The sequence below is a fragment of the Molossus molossus genome, unplaced genomic scaffold, assembly GCF_014108415.1.
Source record: "Molossus molossus isolate mMolMol1 unplaced genomic scaffold, mMolMol1.p scaffold_m16_p_4, whole genome shotgun sequence".
Lineage (NCBI taxonomy): Eukaryota > Metazoa > Chordata > Mammalia > Chiroptera > Molossidae > Molossus > Molossus molossus.
Genome location: NW_023425377.1, coordinates 71,999,674 through 72,024,800, shown reverse-complemented (window position 1 = coordinate 72,024,800; position 25,127 = coordinate 71,999,674).

The following is a 25,127-nucleotide window of genomic DNA, read 5'->3' as shown; positions in this document are numbered from 1 at the left end:
AATAACCACCCCATCCCCTATTTCCACCCTCACTCTCCACAGTAGCCAGGAAGCACCTATGACACCCAAATCAGAGGCCATACCTCTGCGCAAGAACCCTCCAAGGCTTGCACCTCAGTTGGAGCATAAGCCCAAGTCTCACATTATCCTGAATGCTCTGCCCTCCCTCCCCCCTCCCCCCCCCCCCCCCCCCCCCGCCCTCATTACCTTCTGCTGTCCTCATATACTCTGTTCTGGCCACAGAGGCCGCCTCACTGTCTGCAACACTTCATGCATGTTCCCACCTCAGGGTCTTTGCATTGAGCATTCCATCTGCTTGCACCACACTGTCTCCCAACATCCACACATTGCCCTCCTTTACCTTCTCCGGGACTTTGTTCACATGTCACCTCTTGAGGGTTTTAAGATGGCTGTTGTGTAGCATGAAGCTCTGTCCGTTTGCTCCAGGCACTGGACTAGAATTATGGCTAAATTGCAAAGCATTTCACTTGAAAAACAAGTTGAAGTATAGCTGATCAGAAATATTGTAATTGTGGTTCACGGAGAGGGTACAGGATGAGATGCAGGGAAGATAAGCCAATCTTCACAGCACCTGGGATACCAGAGGGGAGGTGTGTCACACAGCCCATGTCCCCCTCGGAATGTGGGATCTTAGCCACTCACAGGGATCCCCAATCCTGAGCAACACAGAAGGAAAGGAGGCCCACATAGCAGAGGGTGGTGGGTATCAGTGATAATTCATTCCACCTGGGAGACTCAGACTGCAGCATCCCAGGCCAAAAGCAATTGATTTATTACAACACCAGCCTAGGTACTCATCCCTGCCCACCCCCACTCACCCCCCATCTTATATGCACAAGGGGCCAGGTGGAAGAACTCGGGGGTGGTGGGGAGTCAGATCAGTATAGGAAGCAGTGAATCTGAGGGACCCTTAATTCTCTAAAGAAATTTTAGATGAGAGCAGGATGGGGGCTGGACCATGTGATCTATGGAAAGATAACTGGTTCCGTCCACATAAAGTGCAAGGGAGGTGACTCATCTCTCACCGGTGGAATGGTTGATCCTGTCCTGCCCTGCTGGACCCAGTGCAAGAGGGAATGGCTTTGGTCTGGAGATCTGTGCCTGTGCAGCTGAGTCTGGCAGTTCAGGGGACGCAGACATTTGGCTTGGTCAGATCCCGGGCAAAGGCCCGCCCAGTGGGAGCCAGCTGTGCTGAATGACTGAAGTTGAAGCAGGGCTGATTTTAATTTTTTTTTTATCCCCTTCTGCTTGGGGAGGCAGTGAAAGAATACCAGCAAGCCAGGTAGAGCTGAGACATTGGAAGGAGAGCAAGTCCCCACCAACCCCTCCTAAAAGCCACAGGCACCACCCCCAATAAAAGTCTGTGTAAATCATCCTGGCCAGGACCCAGATACCTCTTCAGAGCCCAGTTCCATGGGGGGGGGGGGGAGGGAAGGCAGGAGGGGCAGATCAGAACAGGGACATTTCAAGGTGCAAGACCTGAGGCAGACCCAGCCTCTGGTTTACAGAGGCCCTGCCTACTGGACTACTCGAGGTTCTGACCTGCCGTGCTTCAGTCACCAGATAAATATTCCAAATAAAAAAATTCGCAAGGAAAGTGTGACCTTAAACGACACACTAGATCAGATGAATTTGATTGATAATTACAGAACATTTCATACCAAATTGTTCGAATATACCTTTTTTACTCAAGTGCACATGAAACATGCTCAAAGATAGATGACATGTTAGGACACAAAAAAAGTCTTAACAATTTCAAGAAGATTGAAATCATATCAAGCGTTTTCTTGGATCACAATGGCATGAAACTAGAAATCAACTACATAAAATCACTCAAAAATATTTAAACACATGGAGACTAGGTAGTATGCTATTAAACAATAAATAAATCATCAATTATATCAAGGAAAAAATTAAATACTTCCTGGAAACAATTGAAAATTAACACAAAATAACCCAAAATCTATTGGACACAGTAAAAGCAGTCCTGAGAGAAAGTTCATAGCATTGCAGGCCTACCACAAAAACCAAGTAAAACCTCAAATAAAAATCTAATCCTACACTGAAAAGTATAAGAGAATGAATAACAGGAAAAGCCCAGAGTAAGTAGTAGTAAGGAAATAGGAAAGATCAGAGCAAAAATAAATGGCATAGAAAGTAAAAACAAAAAATACATCAATGAAACCAAGAGCTGGTTCTTCAAAATGGTAAAGAGATTGATGAACCTTTAGCCAGACTTATCAAGAAACAAAGAGATAGGACCCAAACAAATAAAATCAGAAATGAAAGAGGCGATGTAACAACTGACATCACAGAAATACAAAGGATTGTAAGAAAATACTATGAATAACTATATGCCAACAAATGAAATAACCTGGGTGAAGGGGAAAATTCCTAGAAACCTACTACCTTCCACACATGAATCAGGAAGAAACAGAAAACCTAAAAAGATTAATAACAACTAATAACATTGAAGCAGAAATAAATAAATAAGTAAACAAATAAATAAATAAATCTCCCAGCAATCAAATACCTAGACCAGATGGCTTCACAGGCAAGTTTTAGAAAACATTCAAAGTAGAATTATCACCTGTTCTCAAACTATTCAAAAACATTCAAGAGGAAGGAAGACTTCCAAGCTCTTTATATGAGGCCAGTATTATCCTGATTCCAAAATCAAATAAAGATACCACAAGAAAAGAAAATTACTGGTCCATGTCCCTGATGAACACAGATGCTAATACTGCAACAAAATATTAGCAAATAGAATCCAGCAAAACATTACAATACTCTATATCATCCACCAGGACCTTGTGGGATTTATTCCCTGGATGCAAGGCTGGTACAATATTCATAAATCAATAAATGTGATACATCACATAACCAAAATGAAGGATCAAACTCACATGATCATATCAGTAGATGCAGAAAACAGCATTTGATAAAATTCAGCACCTACTTTTTCTTTCTTTTTTTTTTTCTATTTTGTGGTACACGCCCCTAGCAGGAACCGAACCCAGGACTCTCTGGTCCGCAGGCCGATGCTCAACCGCTGAGCCAAACTGGCCAGGGCTACTTTTTTTTCTTTTCATTAATTGAATTTTTTTTTTTTACAGATGCCACTCCTTTTTCCCCCTTTGACATCCTCCACCCAGCTCCCGTCTTTCATTTTCACAAGATCTTCATCTCTGGCCTGTTTAAGAATAGTCAACTTTACTTTCTTGGTGCATTACGGACTGCATCTGATGCCATACTCAGACAGTCCTAATTACGTTCTATATTCATATCTCAGCAAGAACACTTTCGAGAGGTTAAGGAAAACACGAACAGGATGGGCAGCATATGGTGGGTCTAGGTTGGTTCATCCTGTGGTTCATTGACCTTGCCAAGAATGTAGATGCTTCCCAGTTCTTCTGTACTGTCCCTCCCAGCCTCCTCATACTAAGTGTTGTACTTCCATGGTTTCTGATATTTCCTGGGGCAGTCACACTTAATGATTCCCTTATTCACTCATTGAAGAGGAAACTAGCTCTTCTGGGAAATCTTTGGATAACTATCCTAATTTCCACTGGTTTCTTTGTTGTGTATAACTTGATACCTGGTAGACCAAGCTTTTCCTCATTGTACTCTGTGTGTGTGTGTGTGTGTGTGTGTGTGTGTGTGAATTCTTATATAATTTTCCACATAAATGTTGACAATGGTTTGATCAAGTTAAAATAATTGAATTAGGAGAGAATTTGTATTACTGTTCTCACATTTTTGGAGAATTGATATTTTCATCATTGAAGCATTGAGTGAATTTTTTTTTTATCCTTACCTGAGGACATTTTTCCATTTTTTGTTCAGATAGAGTGGGAGGGAGAGAGAGGAAGAGAAAGAGAGAGAGAAACATCAACGTGAAAGGGACACATCAAGTGGCTGCCTCCCGCACAACCCAACCAGGGCCGGGGACAAACTGCAACCGAGGTAGCAGGAACTGAACCTGGGTCTCTCTGAACTGCAGGCAGATGCTCTAACCGCTGAGCCAAACTGGCCAGGGCTTGAGTGAATATTTTTAAAATTTCCATTTGTTTACTCCTTAAAGCATGAGTTAGCTTTTTTTTTTTTTTTGCTTTTTTTTTATTAATTAATTTTTGATACACGTTTCTCCTTTTCCCCCCACTGATTCCCCCCCTGCCTCCCTGCCCTTTCCCCAGATGGTTGTCCATGTCCACTGATCATGCATACATGCATATAAGTTCTGTGGTTTATCTCTCCCCCACCACCCCCCTCTTTAGGGGATTGTCAGTCTGTACCCCGCTTCCGCGTCTCTGGGACTACCCCATTCCTCAGATTGTTATGTTCATTATATTCCACAAATAAGTGAGATCATATGAAACTTGTCTTTTTCTGTTTGGCTTGTTTCACGTAGGATGATACTTTCAAGGTCCCTCGATGTAGTCTCAAAGGATAGGAAATCTTTCTTTCTTACAGCTGCGTAGTACTCCATTGTGTATATGTACCACAGCTTCTTTATCCATTTGTCTACTGATGGACACTTGGGCTGTTTCCAGATCATAGCGATTGTAAATAGTGCTGCTACAAACATGGGGGTACATATATTCTTTCTGATTGGTGTTTTAGGCTTCTTAAGGTATATTCCTAGAAGTGGGATCACTGGGTCAAATGGAAATTCAATGTTTAGTTTTTTGAGGTAACACCATATTGTTTTCCATAGCGGCTGCACCAGTCTTCATTCCCACCAGCAGTGTACTAAAGTCTCCTTTTCTCCACACTCTCGCCAACACTTGATTTTGATGATTTGATGATGAAGGCCATTCTGACAGGTGTGAGGTGATACCTCACTGTTGAATTAATTTGCATCTCTCTGATGATAAGTGATGTTGAGCATTTCTTCATATGTCTCTTAGCCATTTGTATGTCCTATTGGGAGAGGTGTCTATTTAATTCCTCTGCCCATTTTTTAATTGGCTTCTTTGTTTTTCTTTTGTTGAGTTGTATGAGCATTCTCTATATATTGGAAATTAACCCCTTATCTGATATATCATTGGCAATTATGCTCTCCCATATAGTGGGTTGCTTTCCATTTTGATGATTGTATCTTTTGCTGTGCAGAAGCTTTTGAGTTTGATGTAGTCTCATGTGTTCATTTTCTCCTTTGTTTCTGTTGCCTTAGCTGATGTATCAGTGAAAATTCCGCTGCATATGATGTCTGAAATTTTGTTGTCTATATTTTCTTCTAGTATTTTTATAGATTCATGAGTCACATTTAAGCACAGAATTCACTTTCTTCTCTAATGCACATGGGACATTCTCAAAGATAGACCACATGTTAGGAAAGAAACTAAGTCTCTACAAGTTCAAGAAGATTGAAATCATATCAAGCATTTCTCATATCACAATGGCATGCAACTAGAAATCAATTGCAACCAGAACATGCAAAAACATTTGAAAACATGGAAGCTAAGTAGCATGTTATGAAACAATCAGTGGGTTACCATGGAGATCAAGGAAGAAATAAAAAACTTCCTGGAAACCAATGAAAAGGAACACACAACAACACAAAATCTATGGGATGCAGCAAAAGCAGTTCTGAGAGGGAATTTCATAGCACTACAGGCTTACCTCAAGAAGCAAAAAAAATTTCTAATAGACTATCTAACCTCACAACTTAAAAAACTAGAAAGCAAACAGAAAGAAAACCCCAGAGCAAGTAGAAGGAACAAAATAGTAAAGATCAGAGCAGAAATAAATGATATGGAGACCAAAAAAACAATTCAAAGGATCAATGAAACAAAGAGTTGGTTCTTTGAAAAGATCAACAAGATTGATGGACCCTTAGCTAGACTCACCAAGAAACAAAGAGAGAAAACCCAAATACACAAAATCAGTAATGAAAGAGGAGAAATAATAACTGACACCACAATAATACAAAGGATTGTTAACAGATATTATGAACAATTATACGGAAACAAATTCGACAATCTAAGCAAAATGAACAAATTTTTAGAAACACGTAGTCTCCCAAAACTGAACCAAGAAGAGATAGAAAACTTGAACAGACCAATAACAACTAAAGAAATTGAAGATGTAATCAAGAGTCTCCCAGCAAACAAAAGCCCAGGCCTGGACAGCTTCACGAGGGAATTTTGCCGAAATTTCAAAGAAGAGCTAATACACACTCTCCTCAAACTATTTTAAAAAATTCAAGAAGAAGGAAGACTTCCAAACTCATTTTATGAGGCCAGCATAATTCTAATTCCAAAATCAGATAAAGACACTACAAAGTAATAAAACTACAGGCCAATGTCTCTGATGAACATAGATGCCAAGATTCTGAAAAAAATACTAGCAAATCGAATCCAGCAATCCATCAAAAAATTATTCACTATGACCAAGTGGAATTCATCCCAGGGATGCAAGTCTGTTACAATATTTGCAAATCAATAAATGTGATACACCACATAAATAAAATGAAAGATAAAAACCATATGATCTTATCAATAGATGCTGAAAAAGCATTAGACAAATCCAGCACCCGTTTCTGATAAAAACATTCAGCAATCTGGGAATAGAGGGATCATATCTCAACATAATAAAGGCCATATATGAAAGACCTACAGCCAACATCATACTCAATGGGCAAAAATTGAAATGTCTATTTATAAAGGCAGTGGGAAATGTTACACATTTATAAAAAGTGTTCTTTTTGTTTGACTGACAATTCATTTTTCATTCTTTATAATAACATTTCCACAAGACATCTTGTGAGTTAAGTAAAAAACAAAAAGAATTGCATAGTATTTATGGATGAATTAAAAACATGATTTTTTTTATATTTTAGAAAATAAAAAATCACTTAATTCTTCATTTTATATTTCAAAATAACACATTTTGTTTTCATATATAACTCCTTGAATGATATCTTAGGTAACAGTTCTTTTAGAGATTTTAGGCTGTGGCTTATAGTAGAATGTTGTTTTTATATATTAATGATACACACTTGATATCCTGCACAGTGTTCAGGATCTGATACATCAAGTAACCAAACATTTCCAGAACAATTTATATACACTTGCTCTGTGTTTATTATCTGGGTATGAGAAGTATAGGTCTCAAGCTTTGGTGGCACAGGTTGCCTTGATGAAGACATATGCTACATTGCATGGCAGACTTCAGCATGTTCCTCTAGGAGATCACAGAATGAGATTGTCTCGCCAAGTCCTGGATGGACAGGCAATGGTGATTATAAAATGGATCTACTGAAAGGATGAGTGAAGGCATGAAATCAGGAACAGTAGTGCACTAGGACCCTGTCGCCAATCCCCTTGGTTTCTTTTTACTGAAAAATATTTATGAAATAGCATCATCGTAGTGTAGTGGTGTATTTTCTACCTGTCTGATGGGAAATGACTCTCTGTGAGCAAAATAAATCAATTAAAGCAGTAAATGGGTTTTCCTTCCTGTAGAATTTTTCTGAATCCTGAAAAGCAACTCTGGCTACACACAGATTGAGGCGTCCGCAAGGATAAAAAAATTATTGGTAATAATTGTCCATATTATTAGCAGCTTTGAGAGTATATCTATTATTTCTTGCCTTATAAAAGAGAACTTTGACTTTAATGAAGGTCATCACTGTCTTATGATCAAATCCTCTGTGTTGATATTACCTAGACATCATATTACAGGTTACTATGATGATCTTTCCTCTTTTAAGGTGTTTGACAAATATTACCAAGGTACCAGATCACTTGTTTTCTACTTGTTTTCACAGTACATCAAAACAGAATAAGGAGTCTGACTATATGTGATTAAAGTTTAAACTTCAGGTATATGGAGGGATACATTTGGTGTATATACATACACATACATGAACTTTTAACTTCATTCATTTTACTCAATTGACTGCTGCAAGGATATTCCCACAGTTAAAAAGAATAGCTTGTGGTACATATACACAATAGAGTACTATGCACCTGTAAGAAAGAAAGATCTCTTATCCTTTGAGACGAAAATGGAGGGACCTGGAAAGTATTATTCTAAGCGAAACAAGGCAAACAGAGAAACACAAGTATCATATGATCTCACTTGTTTGTGTAATATAATGAAAATAACAGTCTGAGGAATGGGTGGTCCCAGATACTTAGAAGTGGGGTACAGACTGACATTCCCCAGAAGAGGGGGTGGTGGGGGAGAGATAAACCACAGAACTTATATGCATGTATGCGTGAACAATGGACATGGACAACAAAGCTAGGGACAGGGTGAAAAGGAAGGGGGAAGGGGGAATCAGTGGGGGAAAAAAGAGAAACATCTATAACAAAAATTAATTAATTGATTAAATAAATGAATAAAACATATGTTGATAAAAAAAAAAAGAATAGCTTATACAGCCTGCTGTCTATAGGCATTAGTTCAGAAGAAGTGTAGGTGAGATTACAGGGAATTTAATGATTAGTGAAAGGGGTACACATTTGATCTCATACAGGATCTGTTCAGATTCCTCTGAGATGTTTGTCTCCAGTATTGAAATGACTACATACCTCGGTGAATCCAATAGGCCATTCTACCATTTTGTCATTTTTGACCAAGCCTTGATCATGTGGACTCAGACAAACTCCCCTACTTGAACTAGCAGCCCAACTCTACTCCTTGTCAAAACAATGAGGGCGTAATTGAATGCAATCACAAGAATTCCAGAATGTTGCCCAGAAGGTGGCTGATGCATGGGCTGTGGTGCAACTCTGACAAAGTCCACTTGAGGCTTATTGGAAGCTAATTTTTATACTTAAAAAATGGCTCAACACGGGGTTGTTCATTCTTCTGGCCTTTAGACGTGTTTTAGTGGGAGTGTGGTTGTCTTGTGACGAGGCATGAAACAATCTATGACAGTGTGAAAATTCACAATTCTTGGATCTTAAGAATGTTTGAATTCACTCAGTTACCCCTCAAATCTCAGGGGCTCATGGAATGCTGTGGTGGAGAACAAACCTTTATTGTTTAAGCATTTACTGTTTGTCTTCAATTACTTTGAACAGAAGCATTCTAAATACTCCAGAATTACAGCTTAGAAAGAAGAGTCACCTTTTATTCTGAGTCAACTCTACATAAGCTTGAAATTGCATATCAACTATTTGTAGTAGTATAAATAGAAAGTAAGTGGTAAATTAAATGTTTACATTAATTTTACATGTACATATTTGCCTTTCTCTACAAACTAATTTTTATGGATATATTTGTTTCATTTAATCAACAAATTTGATTATGTATTCTCCCTCGATCATGAAGACAAGTGTTTATAAATATATTCTATATATGGGCTGTGGAGTAGAGGAGCCTGGGTTAAAATCCAGACAAACCCATTTACCATCCAGGGGTGGCGGGCAGTCCTGAATTTATGTGCACATTTTTCTCACTATTAAAAACAGACTGCAGCCTCTGCTCCCATGATTCTTGCAGGATTTGTAAGAATAAGTATGTATAGACAATTATTTTCCAGACTTACTTTTATTTATTTTTTTTATGAATTTTTATTTATTTTTTTGTTACAGATATTTTACCTTTTTACCCCATTGGCACCCCCCCCCTCCACCCTGTCCGCGGCTTAGTTGTCCATGTCCATTGGTCATGCATACATGCATATAAGTTCTGTGGTTTATCTCTTCACACCCCCCCACCCCCCGTCCCCTCTTCTGAAGGATATCAGTCTGTGCCCTACTTCCATATGTCTGGGTCTACTGTATTCCTCAGACTGTTATGTTCATTATATTCCGTATATAAGTGAGATCATGTGGTATTTGTCTTTTTCTGCTTGGCTTCTTTCACTTAGGATAATACTTTCCAGGTCCCTCCATGTCGTCTCAAAGGATAAGAGATCTTTCTTTCTTACCGCTGCATAGTACTCCATTGTGTATATGTACCACAGCTTTTTTATCCATTCGTCTACTGGTGGACACTTGGGCTGTTTCCAGATCTTAGCTATTGTAAATAGTGCTGCTATGAACATGGGGGTACATATATTCTTCCTGATTGGTGTTTCAGGCTTCTTAGGGTATATTCCCAGCAGTGGGATCACTGGGTCAAATGGAAGTTCAATTTTTAATTTTTTGAGGTAGCACCATATTGTTTTCCATAGCGGCTGCACCAGTCTGCATTCACACCAGCAGTGTATTAGAGTCCCCTTTTCTCCACACCCTCGCCAACACTTGTTGTTTGATGATTTGTTGATGGCGGCCATTCTGAGAGGTGTGAGGTGATACCTCATTGTTGTTTTATTTTGCATCTCTCTGATGATTAGTGATGTTGAGCATTTCTTCATATGTCTCTTAGCCATTTGTATGTCCTGTTTGGAGAGGTGTCTATTCAGCTCCTCTGCCCATTTTTTAATTGGGTTCTTTGTCTTCCTTTTGTGGAGTTGTATGAGCACTCTATATATATTGGAAATTAACCCCTTATCTGATACATCATTGGCAATGATGTTCTCCCATACAGTGGGTGGCCTTTCCATTTTGATGATTGTTTCTTTTGCTGTGCAGAAGCTTTTGAGTTTGATGTAGTCCCATGTGTTCATTTTCTCCTTTATTTCTGTTGCCTTAGGTGATGTATCAGTGAAAATTCTGCTCCGTATGATGTCCGAAATTTTGTTGCCTACATTTTCTTCTTGAATTTTTATGGATTAACGGGTCACATTTAAGTCTTTTATCCATTTTGAGTTTATTTTTGTGTATGGTGTAAGTTGATGGTCTAGTTTCATTTTTTTGCATGTAGCTGTCCAATTTCCCAACACCATTTATTAAAGAGGCTGTCTTTACTCCACTGTATGCTCTTGCCACCTTTGTCAAATATTAATTGAGCGTATTGCCTTGGGCCCATTTCTGGGTTTTCAGTTCTATTCCACGGGTCTATATGCCTGTTCTTGTGCCAGTACCAGGCTGTTTTGGTTACAGTCACTTTGTAGTATAACCTGATATCTGGTATTGTGATCCCACCTACTTTGTTCTTCTTTTTCAAGATTGCTGTGGCTATTCGGGGTCTTTTTTGGTTCCATATGAACTTGTGAAGTATTTGTTCTAGTTCTATGAAATATGTCGTTGGCATTTTGATGGGGATTGCATTGAATCTATAGATTGCTTTGGGTAGTATGGACATTTTAATGATGTTAATTCTTCCAATCCATGAACAGGGTATGTGCTTCCACTTTTTTATATCTTCCTCTATTTCTTTTTTCAATGACCTGTAGTTTTCTGCAAATAGGTCCTTTACTTCTTTGGTTAAGTTTATTCCTAGGTATCGTAATTTTTTTGGAGCGATGGTAAATGGGATTGTTTTTTCAGTTTCTCTTTCTGTGAGTTCATCATTGATGTACAAGAATGCTGTCGATTTCTTGACGTTAATTTTGTATCCTGCTACTTTGCCAAATTCATTTATTAAGTCTAATAGATTTTTGATGGCGCCTTTAGGGTTTTCTATGTACAATATCATGTCATCTGCAAATAATGACAGTTTCACTTCCTCTTTCCAATTTGGATCCCTTTTATTTTTTCTTCATGTCTGATTGCTGTGGCTAAGACTTCCAGTACAATGTTAAATAAGAGTGGCGAAAGTGGACATCCCTGTCTTGTTCCTGTTCTTAATGGAAATGTTTTTAGTTTCTGTCCATTGAGTATGATGTTGGCTGTAGGTCTTTCATATATGGCCTTTATTATGTCGAGATATGATCCCTCTATTCCTACATTGCTGAGCGTTTTTATCAGAAATGGATGCTGGATTTTGTCGAATGCTTTTTCAGCATCTATTGATATGATCATGTGGTTTTTATTCTTCATTTTGTTTATGTGGTGTATCACGTTTATTGATTTGCGAATATTATACCAGCCTTGCATCCCTGGAATGAAATCCACTTGGTCATGGTGAATAATTTTTTTGATGTATTTCTGGATCCGATTTGCTAATATTTTGTTCAGGATTTTGGCGTCTATGTTCATCAGGGATATTGGCCTGTAGTTTTCTTTCTTTGTAGTGTCTTTTTCTGGTTTTGGAATTAGAATTATGCTGGCCTCATAGAACGTGTTTGGAAGTCTTCCTTCTTCTTGAATTTTTTGAAATAGTTTGAGGAGAATGGGTGTTAGTTCTTTTTTGAATGTTCGGTAAAACTCCCCCGTTAAACCATCTGGGCCTGGGCTCTTGTTTGCTGGGAGAGTCTTGATTACCTCTTCAATTTCCTTAGTTGTTATAGGTCTGTTCAAGTTTTCTATCTCTTCCAGGAATAGTTTTGGGAGACTGTGTGTTTCTAGAAATTTGTCCATTTCACTTAGATTGTCGAATTTGTTGCCATATAGTTGTTCATAGTAGTTGTTAAGGATCTTTTGTATTTCCGTGGTGTTGGTTGTTACTTCTCCTCTTTCATTTCTGATTTTGTGTATTTGTGTTCTCTCTCTTTGTTTCTTGGTGAGTCTAGCTAAGGGTCCATCAATCTTGTTTATCTTTAAAAAAAAAAAACAGCTCTTTGTTTCATTGATCCTTTGAATTGTTTTTTTGGTCTCTATGTCATTTATTTCTGCTCTGATCTTTACTATTTCCTTCCTTCTACTTGCTCTGGGGTTTTCTTTTTGTTTGCTTTCTAATTCTTTAAGTTGTGAGGTTAGACAGTCAATTAGAAATTTTTCTTGTTTTTTGAGGTAGGCCTGTAGTGCTATGAACTTCCCTCTCAGAACTGCTTTCGCTGCATCCCATAGATTTTGTGTTGTTGTGTGTTCATTTTCATTGGTTTCCAGGAAGTTTTTCATTTCTTCCTTGATCTCCTCGGTGACCCATTCATTGTTTAATAACATGCTATTTAGCCTCCATGTGTTGAAATGTCTTCGCATGTTCTTGTTGCATTGATTTCTAGTTTCATGCAATTGTGATCTGAGAAGATGCTTGATATGATTTCAATCTTCTTGAACTTGTAGAGATTTAGTTTGTGTCCTATCATGTGGTCTATCTTTGAGAATGTCCCATGTGCACTTGAGAAGAATGTGTATTCTGTGGTTTTGGGGTGTAATTCTCTGTAGATATCTATTAAATCCATTTGGTCTAGTGCTTCATTTAGTGTCTCTGTTTCCTTGCTAGTTTTTTTGCCTAGAGGATCTATCCAGTGCTGTCAACGGGGTGTTGAAGTTCCCTGCTATGATTGTATTGTTGTCGATTTCTCCTTGGAAGTCCTCCAGAAGATTTTTAATATATTTTGGTGCTCCTATATTGGGTGCATATATGTTTATCAAGGTTATATCTTCCTGTTGGATAGATCCTTTCAATATTATGTAGTGGCCGTCTTTGTCTCTAGTTATGGTCTTCATTTTTAAATCTATTTTATCAGATATGAGAATTGCTACCCCAGCTTTTTATTGCTTTCTATTTGCTTGGAAAATTTTTTTCCATCCCTTCACTTTCAACCTATGTGAGTCTTTTGTTGAGAGGTGGGTCTCTTGTAAACAACATATAGATGAGTAATGCTTTCTTATCCAATCAGTTACTCTGTGTCTCTTTATGGGAGCATTCAATCCATTTACGTTTAAGGTGATTATTAATATGTACTTATTTATTGCCATTTTTGTTTAGTGTGGTTCTATTTTTCTTCCCATTTCTACTGCTAATTACAGCAGTCCTTTTAACATTTCTTGCAGGGCTGGTTTGGTGCTAATGTATTCCCTTAGCCTTTTTTTTGTCTGGGAAGCTCTTTATTTGATCTTCTATTTTGAATGATAGCCTTGCTGGGTAGAGTAGTCTTGGATTCAGATTCTTGTTTTTCATGACTTTGATTACTTCATGCCATTCTCTTCTGGCCTGTAGTGTTTCTTGTGAGAAGTCAGCCGAGAGCCTTATGGGGTTCCCTTTGTAGGTAACCTGTTGTTTGTCTCTTGCTGCTTTTAGGATTCTCTCTTTGTCTTTAATTTGTGGCATTTTAATTACTATGTGTCTTGGTGTGGGCCTGTTTGGGTTCTTCTTACTTGGGACTCTCTGTGCTTCTTGAACTTGAATGCCTTCTTCCTTCACCAAATTAGGGAAGTTTTCTCTCACTATTTTTTCGAATATATTCTCTATCCCTTGCTCCTTTTCTTCTTCTTCGGGGACTCCTATGATGCGAATATTATTACGTTTCCAGTTGTCCCATAGTTCTCTTAAGCTGTCTTCCTGTTTTTTAATAGTTTTTTCCTTTTGGTTTTCTGATTGGTTGATTTTTTCTACCCTGTCTTCTAATTCACTGATCCGGTCCTCAGCTTCCCCTACTCTGCTTTTTAAACCTTCCAATGTGTTTTTCATTTCAGATATGTCATTTTTTATCTCTTCTTGTTGGTTTTTAATTTCCAATTGGCTTATTTTCAGTGTCTCTATGTCCTTACTCATGCTGTTCAGCTTCCTCAAGATCATGGCTCTGAATTCTAGCTCTTTTAACATGCCTAATTGCTCCACATTGATCTCATCTTCGGTGGAGGTGTCTTGCTCTTTCATTTGGCTTCTGTTTCTGTGTTTTACCATTTTGGCTATCACTGTGGGCTTTGGAGCCTATCAAGTTCTCCCTGTGGGTGTTGGTGTTTTGCTGTTTGTGGCTCCCTCTCCTGTGTTTAGATGAGCGAGGGAGGACCCACGTTGAACACCACTGTCAAGTCTTACTTTCCTGGTTAAAGTTGCCAGCCCAGGAAACGTACTGTTATCCTCTAGCTTTTTGCCTGGAGGGTAGCAGTCTAGGTTAATTGATGAGTTTTGGGTTGTCAGTTGATTGAAAAACTCCCTCTGGTGCTCAGCCAAGGGGCTTTCATGAGGGTGGGGCAGATGCTGGTTGATAGTGAGCCTCAATTAGCACTTCAATGGCCCACGGGGTGGGGTTGGATCTCTGAGGGAGGGGATGCTGCCTCTCCTCAGAGCCCTGGGAAGGAGCAATATGCCCACCGTCCTGCGTGGCTGCACTCAGCGAAAGCTCTGAGCGCCCTCCAAACCCCGAGTGTCTCAACACAGTTCCAGTCCAGTCTGCTCTCCCTCTGCCGGAGCCCAAGGTGAGTGGCTGTGGCTGTTTCAGCCTCTGTCCCAGCTGCGCTGTGGAGCCGCCTGGGAGTGTGACCCGTGGGCGCTGCTCCCAGCTAAGGCCGCTGCTGAGCTGCCGACCGTGGGCTCCCAGCCCCGTCTCGCGCCTTCGCAAGCCTACCGGGATCGAGTCAGTGTCCCTCATTGTATGGTCCTCGCAAGCTGCTTTTCTGTTGGTTTTTCCCATCGATTTGTCTGTGTTATAGTTGTAATTCCAGTTTGGTTCTGGGAGACGGTCTGTGTAGCTCCGTTCACTCCGCCGCCATTTTTCCTCCAGACTTACTTTTAGATATCATGTAGATCCCATTTCTGTGTTCAGAAAAAGAATTCCATAGGGGTTTTGGGTACAGGACAACCAGAAGTACAGATAAAGTAGTTGGAGTCAGATATGGTTATCATGTCAATATTTTCTAGCATCACATACATCTCAAGGAAAAGTATAGCTGTGACTAACTATGATCTCCAAGGTTTCATCATGAGTTGTGCATAGATGTTTTACATCATTTCATCATACATTAGAAAATACTTTTCTGGTACAATTTCTATTTCACAGTTTGAAACGTAAGTACCCAATGACAGAAGTTTCCAAGTAGACATAATACTTACAGATAAGTCTATAAGCAGTGTGAAATAAACCTCCATCCATTTTGCCCAATTTTATGGATCTTGAGACCAAAACATGTTCCTGATGTATCTCAGTATAATACCTCTGGTGCCATCTAGTGGTCAATGCATGTTCTGTTTCTGGAGGACATTTACCTGCCTGGGAAGAAGCATGGGTTGGTCTGCATCTCCAGTAGCATCCATTCCATTTTCAGCAAAAATATTTCATACAGGGCACGGGGCACAGTATAGCCAGCATTATAGATGCATACTTGGATTCGGACAAGGTATTGGTATAAACTCTAGGGAAGAATTTTGTAGACAGTCTCTGAGTTTTCCATGTGGAGACCTAGTAAGTGAGTAATCAAACATGTAAAGCCATAATTTACTGCAGAAGAATCTTCTAGGTCATTTAGTAGAGTTGACTCTCCTGAGAACGTTTTTAAAGGCAGGCATTTCCCTCTTATTTTAAACGCTTTGTTTAATATTTAAAATGTGTGGGGTATGTTACAGATGATTATTATTCTTATTTTTTTAAATCCTCACCTGAGAATATTTTTACATTTATCTTTAGACAGAGTGGGAGGGGGAGAGCGACAGAGAGAGAGAGAGAGAGAGAGAGAGAGAGAGAGAGAGAGAGGAACATGATGTGAGAGCGACACATCGATTGGTTGCCACCCCCACGACCCCAACCAGGGCTGGGGACTAACCACAACCAAGGTAGGAGTTCTTGGTCAGAATCAAACTCGGGACTCTTTGGTCTGCAGACCGACGCTCTAACCATTGAGCCAAACCGGACAGGGCTAGATGATTCTTTTTTAAATTAAATATATTGGGGATTTTCTTCTTCCGGTATGAAAAGAAGAGCCTTCCATTGAAAGAGTGTCCCTTGTAATGCATCTCATATATACTAATATACTACGTTTCTCCCATTATCCACACCTTCCCTGAAGTTAAATAGAATCCAGTCTACCTGCATCACTACCCATTAACAAACCAGCCTTCGAATTTTCACTTTAAGCAGCTAATGACAGCTGAGTCTCATAATTAGCTAGAAGCCTTGGGGTTGTATTTCTTGTGACAGCTCATAGTGAGAGGTGCAGTCACTCCGATGTGCACCCATAAAGGGGAGGGTCAGCAAGGACACCAGGGTCCTGTCTGAACCTGTCCTGAATTTCAGCTGTGGGGGGATTCCTTGTTTAGCTCACATGAAAGGTTCTCAGAAGTGAGAGGGAGAGACACAGAGAGCAGAGTTGGCTCATGCCTCCATCAACTGATGTTCTTTCCTCGAGGACCCGGGAATGAACATGGGGTGGGCTCTGGCCTCACCCTCCACCTTCCCCTTATGAGACATGTAACACCAGCAAGCTTTCTAAGCATGCACAGATCAACAAAGCCATACAAAGACTCTTCCAGCATTCCCATGCTGAGTCATTGGGCTTGGTTTCTTTTTATAAAACTTGAGAAATATCCTGGGAGCCCATTTGTGTGTGTGTGTGTGTGTGTTTATAAATTGATTTAGAAACAGAGAGAAAGGGGATGGGGGAAAAAGAAGTGAGAAAGATTTGTTTTTCCACTATTTATGTATTCATTGGTTGATTCATATGTGTGACCTGACTGGGGATCAAACACACAACCTTGGCACATCAGGACTGTGCTCTAATAATCTGAGCTACCTGGCTAGGGGCCACTATTATGTTTTAATTTATAAATATACAGTTAGATTTTAGAGGTGAAACTTCCCCCACCTCCCAAGAGCATGGCCTATCTTCACTGTTTTTCCTTATACTTAAAAAAAATGTTTTCATTAATTTTTTTTTGTTACAGATGTTTCTCCTTTTTTTCCCCATTGACACCCTCCTCCCCATACCCCACCCCGTACCCGGCTTTGCTGTCCATGTCCATCAGTTACATGTACATACATATAGGTTCTGTGGTTTATCTCTTCCCTCCCCCCACCACCTCCTCTTCTGAGGGTTGTTAGTCTGTACTCTACTTCCACGTTTCTGATATGAACTTTTGAAGTATTTGTTCTAGTTCTGTGAAATATGTCATTGGTATTTTGATGGGGATTGTAATGAATCTATAGATTGCTTTGGGTAATTTGTATATTTTAATGATGTTAATTCTTCCAATCCATGAATAAGGTATGTGCTTCCACTTTTTTATATATTCCTCTATTTCTTTTTTTTTAATGTCCTGTAGTTTTCCACAAATAGATCCTTTACTTCTTAGGTTAAGTTTATTCCTAGGTATATTAATTTTTTTGCTGCAATGGTAAAGGGGACTGTTTTTTTAGTTTCTCTCTCTGTGACTTCATCATTGCTGTATAAGAATGCCATTGATTTCTTGAAGTTAATTTTGTATCCTGTTACTTGGCCAAATTTATTTATTAAGTCTAATACATTTTTGTTGGAGTATTTAGGGTTTTCTATGTATAATATCGTGTCATCTGCAAATAATGACAGTTTCACTTCCTCCTTTCCTATTTGGATCCCTTTCACTTTTTCTTCATGTCTGATTGCTGTGGCTAAGACTTCCAGTACTATGTTAAATAAGAGCAGTGACAGTGAGCATCCCTGTCTTGTTCCTGTTCTAAGGGTGATGCTTTCAGTTTTTGCACATTGAGTATTATATTGGCTATAGGTCTTTTATATATGGCCTTTATATGTCAAGATATGATCCTTGTATTCCCACATTGCTGAGTGTTTTTATCAGAAATGGGCGTTTGATTTTGTCAAATGCTTTTTCAACATCTATTGATATGATCATATCGTTTTTATATTTCCATTTGTTTATGTGGTGTGCCACATTTATTGATTTGCGAATATTTTACCATCCTTGCATGCCAGGGAGGAAACCCACTTGGTCATGGGGATTAACTTCTTTGATGTATTGCTGGATTCGATTTGTTAATATTTTGTTAAGGATTTCGGCATCTGTGTTCATCAGAGATACTGGCCTGTAGTATTCTTTCTTTGTAGTGTCTTTTTCTGGTTTTGGAATTAGAATTATGCTGGCCTCATACAACGAGTTTGGAAGTCTTTCTTCCTCTTGAATTTATTTTATTTTATTTTTTTTATTAATTAATTTTTGTTCCTGATGTTTCTCCTTTTCCCCCCACTGATTCCCCTCCCTCCCTCCCTCCCTGCCCTGTCCCCACCTTTGTTGTCCCTGTCCACTGTGCATGCATACATCCATATAAGTCCTGTGGTTTATCTCTCCCCACTACACACTCTTCTGGGGATTGTCAGTCTGTACCCCACTTCCACGTCTCTGGGACTACACCATTCCTCAGACTGTTATGTACATTATATTCCACATATAAGTGAGATCATATGATACTTGTCTTTCTCTGTTTGGCATGTTCCACTTAGGATGATACTTTCCAGGTCCCTCCATGTTGTCTCAAAGGATAAGAGATTTCTCTTTCTTACAGCTGTGTAGTACTCCATTGTGTATATGTACCAAAGCTTTTTTATCCATTCGTCTACTGATGGACACTTGGGCTGTTTCCAAATCTTAGCTATTGTAAATAGTGCTGCTAGGAACATGGGAGTACATATATTCTTTCCGATTGGTGTTTCAGGCTTCTTTGTGTATATTCCTAGAAGTGGGATCACAGGGTCAAATGGAACTTCAATTTTTAATTTTTTGAGGTAACACCATATTGTTTTCCATTGTGGCGGCACCAGTCTGCTTTCCCACCAGCACTGTAATAGAGTCCCATTTTCTCCACACCCTCGCCAACACTTGTTGTTTGATGATTTATTGATGGCGGTCATTCTGACAGGTGTGAAGAGATACCTCATTGTTGTTTTAATTTGCATCTCTCTGATGATTAGTGATGTTGAGCATTTCTTCATATGTCTCTTAGCCATTTGTATGTCCTGTTTGGAGAGGTGTCTATTTAGTTCCTCTGCCCACTTTTTAATTGGATTCTTTGTCTTCCTTTTGTTGAGTTGTATGAGCACTCTATAATATTAGAAATTAACCCCTTATCTGATATATCATTGGCAATCATGCTCTCCCATACAGTGGGTAGCCTTTCCGTTTTGATGATTGTATCTTTCGCTGTGCAGAAGCTTTTGAGTTTGATGTAGTCCCATGTGTTCATTTTCTCCTTTGCTTCTGTTGGGTTTGGTGATGTAACAGTGAAAATTCTGCTGCGTACGATGTCTGAAATTTTGTTGCCTACAGTTTCTTCTAGGATGTTTATGTATTCATGAGTCACATTTAAGTCTTTTATCCATTTTGAGTTTATTCTTGTGTAGGGTGTAAGTTGATGGTCTAGTTTCATTTTTCTGCATGCAGCTGTCCAATTTTCCCAGCACCATTTATTAAAGAGGCTGTCCTTACTCCACTGTATGCTCTTGCCACCTTTGTCAAATATTAATTGAGCATATTGCCTTAGGTCCATTTCTGGGTTCTCTGTTCTGTTCCACTGGTCTATATGCCTGTTCTTGTGCCAGTACCAGGATGTTTTGATTACAGTGGCTTTGTAGTATAACCTGAAATCTGGTAATGTGATCCCTCCAACTTTGTTCTTCTTTTTCAAGATTTCTGTGGCTATTCGAGGTCTTTTTTGGTCCATATGAACTTTTGAAGTAATTGTTCTAATTCTGTGAAGTATGCCGTTGGTATTTTGATGGGGATTGCATTGAATTTATAGATTACTTTGGGTAGTATGGACATTGTAATAATGTTAATTCTCCCAATCCATGAACAGGGTATGTGCTTCCACTATTTTATATCTTCCTCTATTTCTTTTTTCAATGACCTGTAGTTTTCTGCGAGTAGGTCCTTTATTTCTTTGGTTAAGTTTAATCCTAGCTATCTTATTTTTTTGCCGCAATGGTAAATGGGATTGTTTTCTTAGTTTCACTTTCTGTGAGTTCATCATTGGTGTATAAGAATGCCATCGACTTTTTTACGTTAATTTTGTATCCTGCTACTTTTCCAAATTTATTTATTAAGTCTAGTAAATTGTTGATGGAGTCTTTGGGGTTTTCTACATATAGTACCATGTCATCTGCAAATAATGACAGTTTCACTTCCTCCTTTCCAATTTGGATCCCTTTTATTTTTTATTCATGTATAATTGCTGTGGCTAAGACTTCCAGTACTATGTTAAATAAGATTGGTGAAAGTGGGCATCCTTGCCTTGTTTCTGTTCTTAAGAAAAATTCTTTTAGTTTTTGCCCATTGAGTATGATGTTGGCTGTAGGTCTTTAATATATGGCCTTTATTATGTCTAGATATGATCCCTCTATTCCCACACTGCTGAGCGTTTTTATCAGAAATGGATGTTGGATTTTGTCGAAGGCTTTTTCAGCATCTATTGATATTATCATGGGTTTTTTATTCTTCATTTTATTTATGTGGTGTATCACGTTTATTGATTTGTGAATATTGTACCAGCCTTGCATCCCTGGGATAAATCCCACTTGTTCATGGTAGATAATTTTTTTTGGTGTATTGCTGGATCTGATTTGCTAGTATTTTGTTCAGGATTTTGGCATCTATGTTCATCAGGGATATTGGCCTGTAGTTTTCTTTCTTTGTCGTGTCTTTTACTGGTTTTGGAATTAGAATTATGCTGGCTTCATTAAACGAGTTTGAAAGTCTTCCTTCTTCTTGAATTTTTTGAAATAGTTTGAGGAGAATGGGTGTTAGCTCTTCTTTGAATGTTCGGTAAAACTCCCCCATGAAGTCATCAGAGCCTGGGCTTTTGTTTGCTGGGAGAGTATTGCTTACATCTTCAATTTCTTCTGTTGTTATTGGTATTTTCAAGTTTTCTATCTCTTCCCGGTCCAGTTTTGGGAGACTATGTATTTCCAGAAATTTGTTCATTTCGCTTCGATTGTCTAATTTGTTGCCATATAATTGTTCATAGTAGTTGTTAACAATCTTTTGTATTTCTGTGGTGTCAGTTGGGACTTCTCCTCTTTCATTTCTGATATTAAGTGAGTAGATGCTTGATACGATTTCAGTCTTCTTGAACTTGTAGAGACTTAATTTGTGCCCTAACATGTGGTCTATCTTTGAGAATGTCCCATGTGCACTTGAGAAGAATGTGAATTCTGTAGTTGTGGGGTGTAATTCTCTGTAGATATCTATTAAATCCATTTGGTCTAGTGCTTCATTTAGAGTCTCTGTTTCCTTGCTAATTTTTTTTTTTTTTTTATCCTCACCCGAGGACATTTTTCCATTTTTTGTTCAGGTAGAGTGGGAGGGAGAGAGAGGAACAGAGAGAGAGAGAGAGAAACATCGATGTGAAAGGAACACATCGAGTGGCTGCCACCCACACAACCGACCAGGGCCGGGGACAAACTGCAACCGAGGTACATGCTCTTAGCGGGAACTGAACCCCGGTCTCTCAGTACCGCAGGCCGACACTCTACCACTGAGCCAAACCGGCCAGGGCTCCTTGCTAATTTTTTGTCTAGAGGATCTGTTCAGTGATGTCAGCAGGGTGTTGAAATCCCCTGCTATGATTGCATTGATATTGATTTCTCCTTTGAAGTCCTCCAGAAGATTTTTGAAATATTTTGGTGCTCCTACATTGGGTGCATATATGTTTATCAAGGTTATATCTTCCTGTTGGATAGATCCTTTCAATATTATGTAGTGGCCTTCTTTGTCTCTAGTTATGGCCTTCATTTTGAAATCTATTTTATCAGATATGAGTATTGCTACCCCAGCTTATTTTTCCTTTCCGTTTGCTTGGAAGATTTTTTTTTCCATCCCTTCGCTTTCAACCTATGTGAGTCTTTTGTTGTGAGGTGGTTCTCTTGTAAAAAACATATAGATGAGTCATGCTTTCTTATCCAATCAGCTACTCTATGTCTTTTTATGGGAGCATTCAGTCAATTTACGTTTAAGGTGATTATTGATATGTACTTATTTATTGCCATTTTTGTTTAGTGTGGTTCTATTTTTCTTCCCATTTCTCCTGCTAATTACAGCAGTTCTTTTAATATTTCTTGCAGTGCTGGTTTGGTGCTAATGTACTCCCTTAGCCTTTTTTTTTGTCTGGGAAGCTCTTTATTTGACCTTCCATTTTGAATGATAGCCTTGCTGGGTAGAGTAGTCTTGGATTCAGATCCTTGTTTTTCATGACCTTGATTACTTCATGCCATTTTCTTCTGGCCTGTAGTGTTTCTTGTGAGAAGTCAGCTGAGAGCCTTATGGGGTTTCCTTTGTAGGTAACCTGTTGTTTGTCTCTTGCTGCTTTTAGGATTCTCTTTGTCTTGAATTTTTGTCACTTTGATTACTATGTGTCTTGGTGTGGGCCTGTTGGGTTCTTCTTACTTGGGGCTCTCTGTGCTTCTTGAACTTGAATGCCTTCTTCCGTCACCAAATTAGGGAAGTTTTCTGTCACTATTTCTTTGAATATATTCTCTAACCCTTGCTCATTTTCTTCTTCTCGGGGACTTCTATGACGCTAACGTATTACGTTTCCAGTTGTCCCACTGTTCTCTTAAGCTGTCTTCCTGTTTTTTAATCGTTTTTTCCTTTTGGTTTTCTGATTAGTTGATTATTTCTATCCTGTTTTCTAATTCACCGATCCGGTCCTCAGCTTCCTCTACTCTGCTTTTTAGACCTTCCAATGTGTTTTTCATTTCTGATATGTCATTCTTCATTTCTTCTTGGTGGTTTTTAATTTCCAACTGGTTGATTTTCTTTTTTTTCTTTCTTTTTTTTTTTTTTATCCTCACCCGAGGACATTTTTCCATTTTTTGTACAGAGTGGGAGGGAGAGAGAGGAAGAGAGAGAGAGAGAAACATCGATGTGAAAGGGACACATCGAGTGGCTGCCACCCGCACGACCAACCAGGGCCGGGGACAAACTGCAACCAAGGAACATGCCCTTAGCGGGAACCGAACCCGGGTCTCTCCGGACCGCAGGCGGGCGCTCTAACCGCTGAGCCAAACCGGCCAGGGCCCAACTGGTTGATTTTCAACATTTCTATGTCTTCACTCATGGTGCTCATGTCCTTACACATGCTGTTGAGCTTCCTCAAGATCATGGCTCCGAATCCTAGTTTTGTTAACTTGCTTAACTGCACCTCATTTATCTCATCTTCGGTAGAGGTCTCTTGTTCTTTCATTTGCTTTTGTTTCTGTTTTTCACCATTTTGGCTATCACTGTGGGTTTTGGAGTCTGCCCAATTTTCCCTGTGGGTGTTGTTGTTCTGCTGTTTGTGGCTCCCTCTGCTGGGTTTGGGTGAGGCAGGGAGGAACAACTTTAAACACCACTGTCAAGTCTTAACTTTCCTGGTTAGAGTTGCTAGCCCAGGGAATGTAGTTATCCTCTAGCTTTTTTTGCATGGAGGCTATTAGTAGAGGTCACCTGAAGATGCTTGGTTTCTGAGTTGACTGAAAAACTCCCTCAGGTGCTCAGTTTAAGAGGATTTCCCGAGGGTGGACAGATGCTGGTTGTTAATGGGCCTCAATTAGCATTTCAGTGGGTGACAGGTGGGGTTGAATCTCTGAGGCATGGGCCACCTCCTCTCTCCAGGGCCCTGGGAAGGAGTAAGTTGACCATTGTCCTGTGTGGCTGTACTCAGCAAAAGTCTGAGCACCCTCCAAATTCCAAGTGTCCCCACACAGTTCCAGTCCAGTCTACCTTCCCTCTGCCGGAGCCCAAGGTGAGTGGCTTCTGCCAATGTAGCCTCTGTCCGGACTCTGTGTCATGGAGCCACCTTGGACTTTTAACCTGAGGGCGCTGCTTCCAGCTTAGGGTGGCCGAGGCTGTGGCACCAGCCTAGTGCGTAACACCCAGCCAAGGCCACAGGACCCTGCCATGGTTGCCGGATCCATGTGAGGTGGCACCAGCTTCCAGCCAAGGCAGCTGGACCCAGCCGAGGGTGTAGAATTCTGCTGAGGTCCCAGGACCCAGCCGAGGCGGCCGCTGGTCTCAGCCAAGGACAGAGGACCCAGCCGAGGGTGCAGCTTCCAGCCGAGTCCCCTGGTCCCAGCCAAGTCTGCTGGTCCCAGCACAGGCCGCTGCGGACCGTGGGCTCCTGGCCCCCTCTTCTGTCCTTGCAAGCCTACCAGGTTTGAGTCAGTGTCCCTGGTTATGTGGTCTTCCAGGCTGCCTTTCGGTTGCCCCTTCCTGACAATTTGTCTTTATTTTCATTGTAATTCCAATTTGGTCCTAGGAGATGGCCTGTGTAGCTTCCATTCACTCTGCCGCCTTTTTTTCTCCTCCAGTCTTACTGTCCTGGGTAGATTTGCAAGCCCAGGAAAGGTTCAGTTATCCTCTAGCTTTTTCCTGTTGGCTAATAGTGTCATTTACTCAGTACCTTGGAATGTAGCCCTGGTGTTCTGCATAAGAGGGTGGGATAGATGCTGGTTATTAATGAGCTTCAATTTCCATTTCTTTGCCTGACCTGGGAAAGGGTGAATCTCCGAGGTGGTGGTAGGGCGGGGGAAGGC